The sequence below is a fragment of the Haplochromis burtoni genome, unplaced genomic scaffold (assembly GCF_018398535.1).
Source record: "Haplochromis burtoni strain Fernald_Lab_line unplaced genomic scaffold, NCSU_Asbu1 Contig_5, whole genome shotgun sequence".
Lineage (NCBI taxonomy): Eukaryota > Metazoa > Chordata > Actinopteri > Cichliformes > Cichlidae > Haplochromis > Haplochromis burtoni.
Window position 1 is genome coordinate 4,740,465 of NW_024582366.1, and position 20,513 is coordinate 4,760,977.

At 42.8% G+C, this 20,513-nt stretch overlaps 1 long non-coding RNA gene across 1 annotated transcript in view; it reads right to left on the reverse strand.

Moving 5' to 3' along the window:
• The window catches only part of LOC102310926, a 23,322-nt gene extending 7,270 nt beyond the window's left edge, over positions 1-16,052 (reverse strand). The window contains exons 1-2 of the long non-coding RNA XR_315681.2: positions 15,780-16,052; positions 4,788-4,888 (exon numbers count right to left, since the gene is read on the reverse strand). This is a non-coding gene — a long non-coding RNA (uncharacterized LOC102310926). The remainder of the gene's footprint in view (positions 1-4,787; positions 4,889-15,779) is intronic.
• Between the last annotated feature and the right edge of the window lie 4,461 nt (positions 16,053-20,513).

Sequence of the window (20,513 nt, forward strand, 5' to 3'; positions counted from 1 at the left end):
GGGGGGGGCTGCACATAGAGCAGAAGAGCATTAATAATCAGTGAAAAAAGCTGCAAGTTATTTTGATCGTGCTTTTTGAAAATTAAATATTGCATCAGAGGACTAAAGGTGGTTTGGCCCTTTGTAAGTCATTTTTTAAACAAGCTTTATAAATAAAAATAACACATTATTGTTATTTAATTTGGTTTTCTCCAATTTTTATAAATGTAATGGCATATATTTCTTTTTAGAGCATATAAAGCTTAGATAGATTTATTACAAAATATATACATTTTAAAAAAAATATTTTTTAGCATTTGCTACTAGATGTACAAAATTACAGCTGCGCAACGTCTAGCCGAGTGGATGTCCCCTCCATGTGAGTGAATTCAGCTGCAATGGGGAAGCAGCAGGGGTCCACTCGTCTGCCTTTATTCGGTTCACCGTGAGCCCGGCTGCCTCTTTAACTTCTGGCACGCATAGGAATATTTATGTGTGTGTTTTTAAGAAAAAAAAAAGGGGAAAAAAAGAAGAGAGAAAGGGTGCAGAAGTAAGCGCCCTGCTGCACTCCGTATATGTGTGCAAGTGTGTTTGTGTGTGTCAGTAATACCTCCAATGGCAGCCTAATGATAGGTCTTATCGACACCCAGCAGTGAATACGGGCCTTTGTCTCCTCTCGGAACGCATTATGAAAAGCTTAGGGGGTTGCCTTTGACTCCATTTTATTCTCTCACCCACTGATAAAACCCCAGTAACAAAAAAGGCAACCGTTATACAGCTCCTGTAGTGTAGCAAGTTTAGTCACAATACAACCCCCCTCCCCGATCCATACCCACGTGATAATAAGCAAAAAGTTGGGCGCACGGCTTAGAAACTCATAAGTCACTCACAAAAGACAGAGATTAAGACTGGAATTTTACATTTTGAAAAACAAATTCACAATGCCTGAAATTACCATTCATTTCAAATATCAAGTATATGGGCTGCATTAACGGAAAAGGGAAAGCCACAAGATTCAAATGTGTGGTGATGGTGAAGGATTGTTATATAGCAGAGTTTAAATTCTTTTCAATGGCAGTGGGTAACACAGCAGTGACACATGATAGCAGGCTGTTAGTGATATACAAATTACACTAAAAAAACATACATAGCTTGTGACTGTGTAAGATTCTGTTTTTATTTCAATCTGTGAATATAGCTTTTGTCTTTCAACCCTAATTTACATCACATATGTCAACATCTGGCTTCCCTAAATATTACATATCTACATGTACATTGTAGATATACAGCTTTTACCAAAATAAAAGCTATATATAATATATATATCTTTTCCTTATTCATGCTCCAAAGCTGGTGCTATTTTCAAATGTATGCCATCTCCCTTCAAAACAAACAGTGATATTAATGGCTCCCAATTTCAAGAACAACTGAGCTTATCTGGGGATAAGTTTAGTTTGTACCTTTCACTAGACTGTAAAATAACTAACTTTTCTTCTGCAGTGAAGGTTCTGTTCATTACTGTGCTCATTTGTGGGTTAGAGGTTGGGTCAGGGTCCCTTAGACAAACAGTTTATGAAATGAAAATGTTTTCGTTTCCAGCGATGGTAAGAGCAACTTCTCACATTTTTAAGAGTTCAGCATTACAGCTACTTTGGGGAGTATAGCCATTACAGTCTATCCCTGCAGAGTTAATAAAATCTTCTGCCTCTCCACCTCTATGTTCTTTCTCACTCTTACTTCACAAGGTTTTTTCTTTTTCTCTCTCTCTGAAAAACTGTATGTAAGTACATTACATTCTTACTCTCAGTTGTTTGGATTTTTCTTCGAACCCTCCTTTCAACGCATCTCCAAAGATCATTAAAACAGGCTGCAGTACTTTACTCACTCTTTCTTCCTTTGCATTTCTCTACATTGTCTTTCTCTATCTTAATCTTAAAGAGAAGAGCAATAAAGACTATCAGAACATAGACTTTCTCAGAAATCATCCCCCTCTGCATCCATGTTGCTGGCATAGCAATCCTATAGAAACCTCCCAAGGCCAAGAGCAGATTTAGGGGACTCATTTAGTAGGCAGGTAGAGTTGAGACTTCCCCTCCACCTCCATCCCATTCTTCACAATTAGAGAGGCCAGGAAGTGGAGTATTTTATGACCTTATAAAGACATTAGAGGCACTGCCGCATTGCCCCCGGACACCCCCCCCCCCAGTTCTTTACTTCTTGTCTACTTTTGGACTCTCCATGCTTGCTTTGACATTTCTCCAGCAACCTCTTCCTGTCTTGTTTCTTGTTCCATCTTCTCACCCTCTTTTGTTTTAATTTTTATCCATTTCTGCCTGATCATCACCCCCCAATCAATCTTTCATCCATCCATCCATTTTGAAACAGCATTCTCCATTAAAACTCAATAAAGGCTCTCATTCGAATCCTCAGAATTCTCCTCGTATTACGTTTTATTGGTGACGGGGTGTCTATGGTTTTAAAAAAAGAGCAAGTTGTTTTGAGGAGTTCTTTGTGTGGATAAAAATGGTCCCATTTTCGACACTTGTCTGTTAGGCTTTCATGGTCGCCTCCGACGCAGTGTGTCCAAGCCCCTCACCTCCCCGCACTGCTGCAAACTATTGTCCATCATGTGATGATTATTTTGCGTGAGTGTGAAACTGACAATTACTCGCTCTGTCCCAGAGTCCTGCGTTGAATCAATATGACATGACGGAGTGACTCATTTGGCCGTCATTCTCTCGTTCATATATTTGAAATATGAAACCTTGTGACACAATGTGGCAGCCCACCTCCTTATACACAAATGGACACTGACAGAGAACCATGCTGGTGCTTGTCCTGCGGCTTTTAAAGCCAGCTTAGATAGACTCGGCTGCTCCTGAAAGGTCCTATTCCACAGAAGCAGAGGGCAGACACACTTGGTAGGAAAGAAAAAAAGAGCACTGTGGCGGGGGGGGGGGGGGGGGGGGGGGGGGGGGGGGGGGGGGGGGTTGTGGCATGTCTGGATATTTGCTTAAAACATCCTTCACCTTTTTCCTCTCTTTCTTCCTTGCATCATTTGACCAGTAACCTAAAACAATGGCGTTTCCCTCAAAATCCCAGATGGTTAATGCGTAGCACATCCATCAGAAGAATAATGTTCCTTCTTGAAACAGCTTCAAAACCACTTCCATTTTAAAGCACTTTGTTCTGGTCCAGCTGGAGTGATTTGGACAGACATGTAAAAAGTAAGGAAGCGCAATAATTACAACTGATTACTGTTGGAATTCCGACGACCGCTTGGAGGAAAGCTTCCCATTTATTTAAACCAACGCTCTACCCCCCTTAACTATTCGAACTAATAGCTTTCAAAATTATCCTCATCATCATATCCTGTCCTTTAAAATGGTGGTGGTTGTAGAAAATAGATCAGGTCAGAGCAGCAGTGTGAGCTCGAATGGAAGAGCTACACAAGTGACACAATTCAACAAGGAAAGAACCAAAAGGAGTTAGGAGAAATAGGTAAGAGCAACTAAGAGAGAGATCAGAGAGAAGGTGGATCAGGCTGACGTGAAATGAAGTGAAGAATTCTGAATTGAATTTTTTGCCTTTTGTAAGGAACCTTTTTGATAGGTAATGTTAAAATGGTGATCCCTTTGCTGGACAAGGCAATATGATGAGTGGAGAAACAGTTTTTTATTGGAAGGGTACACACATGAACCCCCAATTCCAGAAGATTTCCAGGTTCAGTTCCCTCCAATTCAACCAATTACCGAAAAGATAAATGAAATCAAGGACAGTAAATGTAATAGTACCAATAGTGGCGGGTAAAAATCCTCATATACATCTCAAGTAATATGGATCTTCCCTTTCTAAAAATAATAAGAAAAAAATGGACTAGATACATAAATACTGGAAGACAATTCACACATTGCTATTGTAAAGTCTGGGTGGAAGGCTGATGTAGAAGAGAAGAGAGAGTCTCATCAGAAGAGAGGATGGCAAGAACTGAGAAAAACAACATTTTCTTTTTCCTCTCGGCGCCTCTCCTCTCTAACCATCCCCCTATCTGTGCATGGTGGCAGCCATTCTGTCCATGACTGCATGGTGGCAAATGATTTAGTGCTGCCTTCAGCCTCACACAGAGAGGGTGAGAAGATTACTCTCCGAGAGGCTGCTCACTTCGGGAACAGCTGAAACGCAGTTAAGACGGCGAAGGTGGCATCCCTGAAAAGAGGACTGTTTAGTCTAATGGCCGCTGAAGAGAAAGAGTCAAATCTGCACGGCGTGAAATGGAAATGCAGCGCAAGAGGCTTTGTAATTCCACGAAACCTTTCTTCAGTGCGGATCGAAATGGTTCCTTCATACAAATAGACATTGATTTTTAAATAGTTGTAGAATTTTAAGAAAATACTTTTTTTTTTTACTATTAATAGGTACAAACAACATTTTCAGGAAGTTTCTACTTTTCTGAGAGATTCATTCCTAAAATAAATATCAGTATACACAGATGTGCTGGTGGGTTTCTCATCAGCAGAGAGCAACGATCATTAGAGGAAAAAAAGATAAAGACGGGAATGAAGATCGGGAGGCAGTTGATGACTCAGACAGGATGATGTGTTCTTCAAATGATGGCTGGGGTCTGACACCAGGGACACATGCACGCACATACATACATACAACAGACACATTCAAACAACTCACAAAAACATGCAAACATCAAACTCACCCCAGGTGCACAGCTGACTCAGGCAACTGAATGAAAAGGTAACAGATACAAAGACAAGACAATATATAACCCCCCTCCAGAGTAAAGTGAGCTCCCTTACCTCTTTCACTTGTCTTTTTTGCTCCTCTACCCGCTCCTTCACTCTGCATCGATGGCTAACGCTGTGAGCACCCCTCTTCTCGTTCCAGCTCTTTTCCCGACCTGACGGAGCAAAAGAAGAAAAACAAAGTGCATACGAACAGTTAAGAAACTGTTTCACTGGAATGGAGCCTACTCAAAAAAAATCCCAAAACCCATAAATAAATAAAACTCTCCACAAAGCAGACGGGCCTTATGGAGTACCAGCTTTCGCGTGTAATTGAGTTATCTGTAAGCATTTTCTTACTCATGGCATACAGCGAATTTAAAGAACAAGATAAGTGATTAGAAATCGGTTCAGTTCACGACCTAAAAACTGCAACTGTTTGAAGTCGAGATATGTTTTGTGATGTGGAATTCCAAAGTGTTGAGTAACCGAACAAAAGAAAAACCCAGAAGAAAAGAGATATACTGAACTCAGCAGAAAGATCAGTGCAAATGGAAATGAGGTTCAAGTTGGGGTCAGGAAACACTGACTGGCAACCAGTGGAAGAGAAGAGCCATGCAATGATGATGACAATGACGATCGTTTTAGCCACTAACAGTTTGTCTAACTTTGTCTATTTCATCTTTCCTCTCCTCGGCTTGACTTGTTTGACCTGCAATTGTTACATTTAGATTTTTTTAAGCTGTACTACTTATACAAGCATTGTAAAAAAAAAAAATCTGTTTGCGTGCATGTGTGTGATGAAATTGCTAACAGCTGTGACAGCCACTATTGTGCACATGCACACACTCTTTTCTGCATCTCATTTGTAGCATGCAGCTGCACAGATAAAACATGAGGGTTAAGCAAATATTGTACAATAGCCAGAAAACAATGCACCCCCATCCCTCCCCTATCACACTGTCTCTCACTCACTCACACACAAACACACACAGCTAAGGTTGTGCCAAATGTGTGTGTAGAAAAAAAAAGACTGGCACTGCTTGTCCTCTTTATTACTGTGAACAGAGCAGACACCCCTGCTCCCCTCCCATTCATTTTAATCTCTTTTCTTAATGATAAACCTCCTCAGTCACACTCTCTCTCTCTCCGTCTGTACCCCTCCAACCACACCCCTCCAGTCTGGTGTCGGCTCTCTAGTATGGCAGTAACAGTGCTCCTTTGTTTGTCCTCCTCCCCTCGTCTCTTTTTGCCCCCTCACCCTGACCTGAATGATGCTGGTTGGCCGGGATGGAGGCATGCCTCAACAGGAACGCCAGGGAAGAGAAAGGGGAGGGAGCGAAGGCGGATAAGCGCAGGTTTGGGAAGGGGGGGGGGGGGACGTAAATAAAAAAATTTGTAGGGGCCTGACAGTCATTTGCTCTTATTCATCTGTCCATTCGGCATTGCAGAAGAGACCATTTGTGAGAAAAAAGGAAGGTTGGCTGGAAGGGACCACACCCTCAGTGAATCCACCAATCCCAATTTACAGAAAGCCTTTACAAAAGGTCTATTTCTGGTTTGAACAGTGAGGCTAATTTTAAAACACAAAGTAAAAATAGAAAAGAGAAGTTGTGATCTTTATTTCTACTCTGAATGAACCAATGCTTGCGGGTAAGAAGAAAAACGGCTCTGTTCCTTGGCTTTTGCATTTATGCAGCTAAGAAATAATGCGCATGATATTCCAACAGGGCATTTTTAAAAATAGCCTCTAAGTACACAATGCGCAATTTCTCATTTATGCAAAGAAAATAGTGGCCCTGCCCAGTGAGGTTAGTTGAGACATAATTTTAGCCGTTTCATTCTGGTACCACTGCTGGAGCTGCAAACCCAGTTTCCTAATAGCATAAATACTGCTCTTGTAATGGTGCCTGGGGGATGTCTCATTTGGAAGTGAGGGAGACAGCACAGTAGAGCAGTACCTTTTACACTTAGCCAAAAACCCACATGTGCGCACACACACACACAGGCTGTGGATCATTAACCCCAACTAATCTACAAACATTATGTTTATAGAAAACGCCTTTCCAGCTTAGGCGACCGGCACAGCCAAGCCACGTTAATTCATTGAGCGAGTGTGTGTGAGCGAATTTGTGTGTGGCGTATCTGTGAGCTATAATGACAAGTGTGTCATGTCTCTCAGTATGCATGTGTGTCACGGCCGCCTGTGTCTACGGTGTCTGCTGTGACAGACACAGAGAGAACATGACAGAGACAGCGAAAGTGCGCGCTAATGTGTGCGTACGAGCGCCTGTGCGCGTGCACTTGTGTGGCGTGACTATGCCAGTGATGCAGCTCACAGCCTTGATCTAGGCTCCTGCCTCTCTCCGACACCCGCTGCGCCTGCTTCATTAATCAATAGGACAGATGAAGACAGACTCCTGCTGCGCTGTGAGGGAAAACGGTAGCTTGCGTGCGCAAGCGTCGTGCGTTTGTGTGTGTGCAAATTTCAGCGTGTAAGAAAGCTGGAATGCCCTCGGGTAGAACGTGGCAGACATGATGCAAACCTTCAAGGCTTCCTGCCCACACAGAGATCATCAACACTGGATTTGCCTTCTTCTACCTCCAATGGGAAAAAAAGTTAGAGGGAAGGAAATAAACAAAGGAGTTATTACATTTGTTTTTGTGTAAGCATTATTCTAATAAATTGCATTATTTTCTCATCACTTCAAGAGCCTGGAGGGATATCTGATTTTGGAGGTCTAACATGTATGTCAGATTACACAGAATAAATAGCAGCTTTTTGGTATCACAACTCTTCTCCCTCATCTTCAGGGGGATACAGGAGGAGCGCCAAAGAAAATCTCCCTATTGGTCAGTTTGAGCCCTAGATAACAGTTACACACAAACACATAACTGCTCAGAAACACACACCTTAATTGCCACTGTTGTGTTTATTTACACCCTGTTATAGATATAAAAAATCATATTGCAAAATGGGTTTAATACACCTTAAGGCGCAGTCAAATAAAGTGTAAAATGTTCAAGCTTCCAAAATCAGGTTAGGCAGATTTTTAAGCTTTTTTTTCTGTCAAATGCACACAAACGGAAGAGATGCCTAAAACTGCCACTTGTGTAAAGCTTGCATTGGCTAAAGTGATCAAGAACAGCTTGCTGGGTGTCATCAAAACTCCTGATGCATTTACTCATCTGCAGAGCAGGAAGGTACACTCTTACAACGTGCACATTTGAAGCAACGTTAAGTTGTCATGTGATTAGTCATTGCAGGGTCCCGTGTTGAGTCAGACCGAGTAGCAGGCTTTACGTTAGAAAACCAAAACGTTTCCCACAGTCAGCATGATTGCTTTTGTTCAATGTTGAGCATCTTCTGTCACTCTATTAAGATACAGTAGATTTGTACAACCATTTATATCAGTTTACTACTGAACCATGCAACTATATATATTGCAGAACATTATGTTATGGTAGAAAGCTGTCTGGAAATAATAACTCTTAATCACAAGACCAGTGTTTTGCATCAATTTCACATTTTCTAACAAAGTCATTATCAATGAAATTTGAAAAAGTAATTGTGTACAAATAGCAGGAAGCTAGATTTGAGTTTATTTTGGTACTGGGAATGAGGAATGCGTGTCATTTCCTGGTGCTCCAAATGGCCAAATGACTTGAATGCAAAGCCACAGAGGCCATTTCTCCCACAGCGCCCAAATCCTGCAGAGCTGTTATCAGTCATTGGGACGTTTTGTCTCCTCAGTATACAGCAAGGCCATTTTGTTTGTTTTCAATGTAACTTGTGATATTTGGCTGGGACTCAGTGCCCTCTATGTTAGTCATTGTGCTGAGATGAATGAATCTTTCTTCCAAATTTCATACAGAGATGCACTGTGTGAAACCATAGAGACACCTTTGAGACCACTAAACTGGTCTCCAGATTATTTGTGTAGCCACCAAACAATAGGACTGTTTGTATGAACAGCTATGAAGCGAGTGTTAAGCCTCGATTCAAAGGAAATTCTGCTAATGCTTTTAGGCATAACACAGATTGCTTTTTTATGAATCGAGACTTTTCAATTTATCTTTTTCGAATACCGCAAATTCTAAAAGTTACCGAAACAACAGCGTCAACTAGGCTTGCATCAGCTCTCCTTCATCTCTCAGTTGGCTTTTCAAGAAACCACACATAAAATCAAGATTAAGAGTGGTGGGGAAAAGGGGAAAAAAAAGCATAACACCTTATTGTTCAAATTAGTAGGGGCAAAAAAAAGCCGTAAAGAGTTGGTTGATTTCAGCATTCATAGATTAGCGAAGAATTTTGGTTTCATCATGTTTTTTTGAGGGATTTTTCCGAACCGTGCACCACTTTAACATAGCAATTTTTTTCCCTTTTTATCTTCAGTGACTCATAACAAAGCCAACTGTTTACTCATAACAATATGCTTCTAACTGATAATATTCTGAGAATATCCTCGTAGTCCCTTTATATCTATGTCTTGCAAGTCATTTACAGAAATACATTAAAAATGCGTTATGTAAGTAAAGAATGGAGGGGGGAAAAAATCTGACGCGGCAGCTGTTATGAAGTGGTTTTATATCAGTATTTGGGTGAATTGTGGATTTTTGTCCATAAAGTAAGCATAAAATTGTATATTAAGAAAAAAAAAACAACTAATGGGAGAAATAGTAAGTTGACTTTTGTCAACACTGAAAAAAAGAAGATGAATTCCAGTGTCACGTCCTAACCCAATACGCCCTGATTGCACAGGCACATTGTGCGTTTGACATTGCACGTCTGACACTCAGACAAAGAAGCCGATAGAGGCCTCAAGGGGGCAGATGACAAACACTACTAAACCATGGCCAGACACGACCCCCACCCGCCTCCATCACCACAACAAACGCACGGTATAGACAAACTTATTCAGAGTATATTAGGGAGGTGAAGGGGGCCAGGCTCTCAGGGACTCTCTTCACTTGGCTGTCCTAATCGTCTGAGACAACCCTCCAGAGACAGACCTTCCCGCCCACAAACCCAACTCCCCCCTCCCAAGGCATGAACCCAGACACATCCAGGAGCGTTTACAAGGGCAGGCAGCCATGACGTGGGGAAGCTGACCAAAATGAACAGCCCCACTGGGAGCTGTAGTTTAATTGTCCATCTTCTTCTTGGTCCAAATTAAACAAGCTCATGCGCATTCAAGTATCCATCCACATGTGTGCCGCCCACCTCCACTACCGCGCTTTTAACAGACTGGCACGTTCCATAGAGCATGCCATTGACGCAGAGTGATGAGCGAGACCCCATTGTCTCGTTATATTGTCTTCAATTAGGGAGGAGATGATGGGAGACAATGAGAGGAGCATTTGTAATCATGAGCCTCCCAAACTCAAGCTGGGAAACAGAACTTCATTATGCCCAATGGTCCCTCGTGGACAATAAAACGCAAGAATTGCGTGGTTCATCCTCACAAAGTTTGTAAGCATAAATGGCTCGAAGAGAAGTGAGTCACCAGGAAATGCTGCAGGGAGGTGGGTTGGGGATGGGGAGGGGGGTTCTGAAACTGAAGACAAACAGGGGCAGAAGCCAGTCATCTTTTATGACTGCAAGTGAACAACAAATTCCAAAGAAATGACACGCTTCATCTAGTTACATCTGCTGCACACTTACCTTTCTCATGAAAGTTTACTACCATCTTATTCAAACTGAAAAGTCTTAAAAGTGAGACTGTGAAGTGTTTTAGATAAAGAGCATCTGTGGCGTGAGTACAGGGGGGGGAAAGGGCTTTGATAATACTGTAAGAACAAGAAACTCATTGCTTTTCCAAGTTAGTTTTTCCAGGGATTAATTTACAGGCGTAGAGTGTGTAGCCATGATGTCTTTTCATCTTCACTACATAAATTTTGTGCAAGCTTAGCTCTGAGAACAGAAGCTCTGGCAGCTACGGTGTCAGCTCAGAGCCATCTGTAGAAATGAGACTTCTTAAAGAAAGAGAAAGAGAAACTCGAGAGCGCATTATCTGCATTTACCTGGAGAGCGTTCAGCTGAGAAATGACTGTAACCCGACATGTTGCCGGCTTTGTAGCTCACCATGTCATTTTAAAAAAAAATCACGTTCCACCGTGGCTGTTGGGCTTTGATAGAACCATCCAACCGGACAAATACCGCTTTCATAAAATTGTGCAAATGATTTCTTTCAACTGGGATTGTGGAGGTATTGTGCCCCGCTCCGCCACCCCACACCCTGCCTATCCTCTCTCCTCGTGGCACAAAGAGCTAATCTGAGACGAACACTCGCACCAGCTCTGACACACTGTCATCGGAAAACAGCCGTGATTATATATTCTTTAAATCATGTAAGTGAAGCATGAGGTAAAAAGCCATCATCCAATGGAGGACAATAGCGGAGTTACAGCAATAACTGCGTAGTTTCTCCCGAACATCCAGCACTGGGATTAAATACTGGGTCCCTATTTACTCATCTTTACCTACGGCCTTTCTTTCACAATTACAATATCTTAGAGACGCCAGAAAGATCCTAAAACATTTTGATTTTGCCCATTTGCAGATGGAATCAGTCTGCAATGGGTGCCGGTGGCAGGGATATTCGTCATCTCAAGCTGCCCAGGGGCCAAACATCCCATCCTGCAAGGCCCCATTCCCTTATCTGATTCCAGCAGACTGGTCGAGATGATGGCCATGCCAGCCAGAGCCTTTGATTTCTTTTTTTTTTAATAACATCCCTCTGCTTTCACACTGCTTTATTGATCACCAACAGACCTCATTTTGTTCCTGTGCTTGGAGAAGGCTCTATTTGTAATGTGATCGCCCAGATGAAAGTAGTAGAACGGTGGACAGATACTAATCCTCTTTTCCTCCCAGTCTCCAGCATCATCTTTAGTGATTTTTGCGGCTCGCCCCTGTCAAGACTCTCATTGCCTGAAGCCAAGAAGACACCACTCACACCGTTTTGTTTTTTCCCCTCCAAAAGAGAAGAGATTGGGGGTACAATTGACAACATTTGCTCAGCTATGTGTAAATGGGTTCAAATAAAATTAAACACGTACAACAAAAGCAGCCACCTCAGATTCTACAGCACTGATTTTCACTTCACAATCAAGAAACAGACTCAGACTTGACACATTCCTCCATATTGAACATCATAACGCAACAGCACAGAGTAGGGAGCGTCTGCCTTGTCACTTCACCCAGACGGTAGCTGGAAGTATGTAAATTGGTTCGTTAACCTTACAGTGTTGTAACCAGTGGGCCATGCAAAGGGCTTGCTCCATGCTGGTTTTCTTGTATTTTATTAACGCCCATTAATAATAACAGGAAACTTTCGCTAATGGCCCGAGGTGGTTGCTGCGGTGTTATCAAACACCGCAGTAATTATACATGACATCCCTCTGATTAACACTCTTGTGATTATTACATCACGTCGAATCATCTTGGCTCCCGTTTTCTTAGTTATAACACATTTTACAAGAGGAGAAAGAAAGATGGGCTCTAGCTACCCCCCTCCCATCCTGGTTGTAACTTTAACCCCTGACAATAGAATGGCATGAAGAAAAAGAAGCTTGGGGGGGTGGAAAGGTGAAAAGGGATCCACATTTTCATATGGCTTCTCCCCCAGTGCTTGCAGAGTGTGTGAAAAATTAGTTTGCAGTGTGTGCATGAGCTGCCAGCAGTGAGGGCTTGCACCTGGTGCAGGCGGGAGTATGCGAGGGGCCAAGGGTCACCTCACGGGTTAAACAGGATTGAAGTTCTCCTCTTCCCAAGAAGGGCCAGACGACCCCTGCGGCTGCATCGCATAACACGGGCCTTTCACACCGCTTCCTTCCCTTTTCTTTCTCCCCCCTTCCCCTCCTGGTCGCCTCCCTTTTTCTGCTGTAGAAAAGCACAGTAATCCATAACCCACTCAACTATCAGCAGCTCAATTATCCCTCCCGTTCACCCATTTTCTCCCCTCAGATGGAGATTCGAAAACAATTAACCTCTTCGCAGCTCGGGACTTTTCCCAGGAAAGGGGACGCCGGTAATTGAATGACTCCGCCATTTTTGACTGTGACTTCACTCCTTCACACATAAAGGTGGTTACCGAAAACTCTGTGGCTTTGTGGTTCTCCGGCGTCATTGTCAGGTAAGGTGCTCAAGCAGGATTTAACTAAATCATTTGATAATGTTTACATAATACTCCTTTCACCTACTTGGAGCTTAATAGATTTCCATCAGTCGTGATCATCATGTTGATATGTCGAGGAAATTGTACCCCCGTGAAGAATCTTAAATAATAATTATTCATAAGTCAATAAATCATTGTTTGGTGGGCAGTACAACTGTGAAACCTGACACAAATACACCATCTACAAGCAATAGTGCATCCTCCTGCATCCAGAGCCTTCAATAAAATGTTCTCTTCTCCCCCTTCATTACAAAGGGCCTCCTATTCATCTCCAGGTAGACAGCTTCAAAACGAGGGCGGGAAGAACAGCCTGTTGCACCCATTGAGCTTTTTATTACTTCCCTCTTCAAAAAGGCTGGTGGCGAAAGAAGAGGCAACCTCAATCTTCTTGATTCCACAATACACAGTCGGCTTTCAGAAAACACACACACAGACAAGTAGCAGGATTTCAGCTGAAAACTGTGTGTACATTTTACAGGCACTTGCTCCTCAAAATGTCACATTTGGGGAGATTACATTGCTGTTAGAGCCAGTCCAGCTGCTAAAAAGGATAATGTTCTCACAAACAACTTCATCAAAAATGGGAAAAACAACTCAAAAGTGCCGCATTCAACCACAATCTCCACTGATGCCCAACAAAGACTTCAACCAGCCATTTTCCATAAAGCGAGCTAGCTCATTATCCAGCTATAAACCGCGCCATATAATCCCTAACCACCGCACATCGACAAAACAAAGACGTGCAAAAGGAAGACACTTCCATAAATGACTGTGTCAAAGATATAGAGATATTGAAATATCTTCCACCAACTTCTAATTGGAGTTATGCATTTCATGTTGCTAGACTTCAGATGCTACCTCGTCATAACCTCGGTGACTAGACAACCGAGTCAACAGAACTGAAACCATGAACAACGTCTCGCAGCCTCGTCTGAAGCCCTTGAGATGGTAAAAATAGAATAATCATGCAGAAATTATATGTTATGTTTGTTGTTTTAACATCAAAGGACCCAGTTCCTGTTCATTAATAATAAATGTTGCTTTGCATCAGAATTCCTCTGGGTGGTACAGAAAAACAGCGATCGAGCACGATCGATGTAATGAATTTTAAAAGAGCCAGGTGATATAACTTATTTGAACTTAAACTTCCGGATGTTCACCAATCAACATAGCCGAAATCTTGCTCCTTATATACATAGGTGCATAGCTAAAGACACACACACACACACACACACACACACACACACACACACACACACACACACACACATATATATAATAGAACACAGAAAAAGTCTTTGATGTCTCCTTAGCGCGGAGACTGCAACTCCGTTAGTCACCCACAGTCAATCCAATATCCATTTATGCTACACAGTGACAGCAGCAAAAAACCAACATAACTCCAGCCACACACACACACAGACACCAACGCAAACTCTCAAACATAGCGTGAGCTGATTGTGGATGAGGAGCAAGCAAAAGAAGCGCCAGCAGAAGAAGAAAAAAAAGGAGGAGGAGAAAAAGAAGAAAACCTAAACACCGCTGGCTGTGCTCCAGACAGACTGGAACTTCTCTTGATCATTATGTCTAGCCTTCAGGTGTCTGGGGTCGGACCAACTGTAGGCAATAGTTAGTTTGAGGTTGGTGGAGGGTGGAGGGTAGGGGATGGAGGGGGGGGGGGATAACACAGCAGCCAGACAAAGAGGGCTGCCTACATACCACCAGCATCAAGGAAGGGAGGGCGGGAGGCAAGGGAGGGAAGCAGGGAGAAGAAAAGAGGAGGGTTATAAAAATTTGATTAGACGATCCTTTGCTGAAGCGACTTTCTGTGTCGGTTTGCTTTTCTTTCTTTCTTTTTTTTTTTCTTCCTCTGCCAGTTCCCCTCCCTTCTGGTACTCCACAGCGCTACCTTAGAGAACGGGGCAGACAGATTTTTATAGGTCCTAATTAAAGCCATCTGAAACCTTTTGAAAACATCAAATGGCCCCGGTCCCCTACTCTCTCCCTCCCTTCCCCTGCCTTGGCGTAAAGCACAAAAAACAATCTGAAGGCACCTTTTTGGGTTTGTTTTTTTTTTTTGCTTTGACTCCTGCCTGTACATAAATGTTGCACCCCCACCTGACCCCAGCACCCCTAATTTCCAATCAATAAAAGGGTTCAATGAGTGATGTGACCTCAGAATGTGAAATTCAATTTGCTGGAATTTAAGTAGAAAAAGCCTCTTCAATAATTATTTACCTTTTTTTAAGTACTTTTTAAAATATTTTTTCTTTGTTTAATCACATTTGAACAGACAAAACACGTTACTGAAGATCCACCCTTATCCTGCCCCGCGGGCTGAAGTGAAGTGCAGCGCTGTTTCAGTGCGCTTCAAGTACTCCATTTATTTCTTCTGCTGCTCTCCCTCCCCTCTCTCACCCCCGATTGTCCTCATTGAGCCGTGCGGACCGGTTGCACAGTCTGTCTGCCTGCCTGCCCGGGGTCAGCGGGTTTACCCTGTGCTTTTTATCTATATTTCATGCTATGGCCCTGCGCTGAGACAGCCCCACATTCACAATGAGCAAATTCACAGACTGCGCAAAGAACGTCAAAAGAGGAGAAATATAAGCGAAGTCAAACACCATCCGAGCATCAGGTAAAGTCAAATAAGACTATGAAGTGGTTTAAAAAATATGTATTTAATTCTGCTTGGAAACCAAAAGAAAGGGACAGAAAGAAAACGGCGCAAAAGTGGCACATGCAATCGCAAATCCTAAAAACAACAAAAATTTAATCAAGAAAAAGCAAAGTCGGCTACAAACAGAAAATAAAATAGTTTCAGGATTGTTATCATCGTATTTTTTTAAAGCGAATAGAAGACGGGAAGTAAAATTTTGTCGATACTTACAATTCATTTCTATAACTTCTGGGCGTTATTGTCTTGCCCCTGTGACTCTGCGTTTTGGAGACGGCCAAGTGTGCTCCTCAGACAAAGCCAGGGGTCATTCTCGTCGACGGGATGTGACAGCGTCATCGGATGGCAGTGAAGTTTGCATAACACAACACCTGGTGCGTCCCGCCGAGGACGGCGAACGTCCGATTCCGCCGGTGTCAGGTCTTCAGTGATGCCTGCACTCGCTGGGATTGAGCGCTGAGAGGACAGGGAGCGCACAGAAAGGCGTCATGTGAGCCTGTGTTCGAGGCGCCCATTGGCCAGCCAGGGATAAGTATGATAAGGGGAGTGCGCGCGCCATTGGCCCAGGACGAGAGCGGAGGCGCCTCCTCGCTTGGCCGTGCGCAAGAATGTGAGTGCGGCTCAGTGTTCATAATTTTCAGCGGGAGGGGTTGGAAGACAGAGAGGGTGGGGGGGCGCATAAGTAACAAATTGTTCTTAAGATTTTTTGTCATAGAAGGGAGGGGAAACGCACACATTCTGTTTCGTCGTTATATAAAAGTGGAATGTATGAAAATGTGTGGCGAGCCTACACGTCAGCTTTCTTTCTTTTCTTTTCTTTTTTTTTTTTGAGCGGTCGTCAACTAGCACATTAACCGAGGGCGAAAATGTAACACGAAGTTGTCTTCATAGTGACGACAGGTAAGAAAGCAACATGACTGCCAAAGTCACCAACAGAGAGCTGTTTTCACTGGATCTGGATGTTTCCAGATATCACATCACTTATTTCTCATGATTTTATCACATTTTGATGTGATATCCATATAACCCCCACCAGATGCAAGAACAGCAGTGCAATACAGAATCAAATTTGTATCCCTGTAATCTGAATTAGTTGCATAAATTTGTGGATAATTTCCTGCATAACAAAGTGCTGCACATTCATGAGGAATTTCATTCATCATTACTTAACAAAGTCAATACTGTTCCGGCTGAAATGCCACAAATGTTCTGACGCAAATAATAAAAAGTGAAAAAAGAATAGGATCAAATAGAGTTCAGCAAGGCCCCACATTGATGTTCAACACCGCAGAAACCCCAAAATGAATCTTCACTCTCACTTTCCTAAAAAGTAAACTATTATTTAAGACACCTGGAGCTAATTGATGCAAAAAATGCTATAAGAGCACAAAGGTCCTCTATTACTTTCTCCTACGTGTATGGACACAAAGGCGGTGTGATATGTTTTACATATTTATGTTGTTCTGCCCCGTTCTTCATTTCTACATTGATTTTCTACACAGCTGGACTTCAAGGAGGGCAACGGGACATAAAAGAGCATCCTCTCAGCCTCCCTCTCTGGTTCTGTGGAGACAGAAGGAACTGGAGATTCTGTATGGGTGGGAAATAGAGCGCGTGTAATCTGGAGCACGCATCTTCCCCCTGCTCAGGCTGCGGCATTAAATCGATATTCCGCAAAGCTTTCTCTTGTTTTCACATTCACTTGACTGCAACCGTGATGCGCCGCGAGGGTCGAGCAGCCGCTCCCTGATTTTTGTGGCACTTGTGCCCCCCTTCGCCTGCCACCGCCCCCTTTTTTTTTTCTTCCTCTTCCACCTTCACTTCACTTCACTTCACTCCACAGCAGACACCCTCATTTGGATGGCTCCAAGGCGATGCACCCATTCCATTTGTCTCTTGTGTTAACAGGAGGCGGCAGAAATAAGGCAGTGCGCTATCTCTATACAGAGCATTATCTCCGGCTTGCTCCTCCAGCACCATGAAACAATGATTATTAACTGCTTGAGAAGCATGCTTAGGGATTTCAAGGCTTGTTGCCACACTTAGGGAACATGAAGTGTATTGCACAACGCACCCCATGCACAAGATTTTTTTATTTTTTTGCCTGAAAATAATACTTCCTCTTTTCTTGATATTTGTGAGTACTTTCAGAAGCTACTGGCTTGCCCGAAACCCCCGGCGGGAAGAGTAGTAAGTATGGCTAACGGCATTATGACCGGACGTGTGACAGGAGCATTTTCACAAGAAACCAGCCTAGCACTTCCTTTTCAAGATTTAAAAGCCTGTTGTGCAGCGTCATCCTGCTGTAAGATAGTGGTTATGCATTCATACACTCAAGTGTTCACACACACACACACACTCTCCATCGTTATAAAAGCAAAGCCCTGCCTCTGCAAAATGGGTCATACACTGCAGTCACTTTATCTCAGCAAATGTATTGTGCCTGCGTGAGTGTGTGAGTGGTAGGCATGCGCATGTGTGATCACACATCAAAGGCAAGACTCCCAATATTAAAGCACGGGTGTCTTTGCTGAAACAGGACTTGAGCGTGTCAAACCGTTGAATGTTTTCAGCACTTTTGAGCTCGTGCGATATAGTTAGCCCGGAGAGCCAAAATGAATTTTTCCTTTAATACCTTCAAACGGCCAAAAGGAGGGTGCTCGCGCTCTAAAATAATCTACAGAAGCATCATATTTATTCTACCTTAGTCCACTCTGTGTCATACGTGAATACAGTTTCAGCCCAATGTAAGATTCCTTCTGAATACAGGGGGAAAAATAAAAGCCTTGGTTCAAGATACACTGTCAGGCTAATACAGAGACACACATTTGCAGATATATACACACTGTGGAATGAATTTTCGCTGTGGGGTTCAAAGCTGTGCCAGTCAAAGAGGGAAGACAGCTCCGTGCCGCCGTCTTATAGACCCATCACTGTGCGAGCTAATCTGCGGCATGTTCTGGCCCTATATTTAGACCAATGTTTTGTGAACACTTAGCATAATTCAGTGAGACGAAAGGAGCTTTTCAAAGCTGTTAACCTCATCTCTTTAAAACTCATTTGGAGTTTTTCAGCTGCGCATTCCAACACACCTGTTCTCCTCTTTGTAGACCTGTAAATACTCTCTGGTTTAGTGAGGAAATAGTTCAGCATAATTGGCGGTGATGGTGCAGTGTGACAATGAGAGCACGCCACAAATGTGAGGAGGTGATTTATTCATTCAGCTGCTCGTGAGAGAATGGGTGTTGAGTGAAATCGGCTCCAGAAACAGTGCAAAAATGTGCCGTCGTTCCCTTCATAGAGCATCGCTCGATGTCTGCAGTCATCGTCTTTACTGTACTCGTCACATAATTTGACATCTCAATAATCACGTCCTTATAAATTTAGAGGAAGTAATATTTCAGAGATAACACAGCACCTTGATTTCATTTGGTCCCATTTATTATACAGAAAGTAGCTGATTTCAGACTGCGTGAAAGTGTGTGCGTGTGTGTGCGTACCAAATGCTCTAAACGGGTCCAGGTGGGCCAGTGGGAGATGGTCATACTCAAAGCCTTTACCTCCATCTGCTGTGTGGCCTGCACAAGCTCGCACATTTCCACACAAACACACAGATGAGATAGACTGTCTGGTTCAAAAGCCCATCCCTTAAGCATTAAACGCTATATGCTTTGGCCACAGAAGCGTGCCACACTGGGGTCCTGCATGGCATCTGCCTCCCAGCTCCCAGAGCCAAGGCGTGGGGCCGAGGGAGGGGCCTGGGGAAGAGATAAGCTCTTCCTCCCCTGGTCACTGCTACGCCATGGGAACCGGACAGGCCTGGAGCCTCAGCTGAGCACCGCTGATAATATCCACATGAGTGTACATGCACGTGTGTGTGTGTGTGTGGTTACATGAATGGTTGCTGATGAGATGGGGTTGAGGGGTTGCATGTGCGTGTGTTTGTGGGTAGGTTAGGTGCATGCATGGATGCACACACTTACATTTTTTTTTTAAAATAGTCAAATATCACGACTGAGACAAAAATGCCCGTCCATGAAATATTAAAGGTTTTGCAGTTTCATGCCAGTTGTTCACAGAAGTGTGTAAAGATATGCATCCTCCAGAGGAATGCATTTGTTTTAAACAATATGTATAAAAAAAACCAAATCAATTGCCGTTCTGCAAAAATGCATGGAAATAAGAATTTTAATGTCGAGCTGACTCGACATTAAAGCAAACACGTGTTTCTTAAGTGTCTGAAAATGAGTGACAATATGCTTGCAAGCCACTCTTCCTCACTTAAGTGTTGATATTCTCACAAAAACCTGCACAAGAAACAAATGAAATTATCCACTTTACAGATTGCTCTACTTCATTTTGGGATATGAAATTTTAAGACAAACTAAATAAGAATCCGCTGGTAGGCAGAGAAAGACAAAGCTCGTAATAAGTACAGTACATTTCATTAGAGCGAGTGCTGTAATGACAATGACATGAAGCAATGCCGCTCTTACAATAGTGCTCATTGTATTTTTTTTTCCCATTCTGTGCCCACATTTACAATGTAAGATTAATTGCTTTGCTGCTAACTGCAAATCAGTCTGCCCCTGTTCTAATTCGTTGTTTATTTAACATGAGTGTAATCTAGTCTTTTGTAAAATGACAGAAATGGTTCCTCTTTGTTCAGCCGCACTGACCTTATCATTTTAACTTGTCATATCAGAATGCTCATTTACTCATCGCGTTAACAGTCGCCTCACGTAACGAGGCAGTCGGGCAAATTCAATTAATTTGGGGCTGCTTTTAATCGTGTTGATGTTTCAAATAACAGCGCGTGACAAAAAGGTCTGGATCATGATAGAAACACTAATTGTTTAAACAAAATAAAGGGGATGATAGGATAGTGTAAAATGTATCAAAAGTTAAACCTGCTTGAATTTATTAAGGTAATATTATGCATCAAGA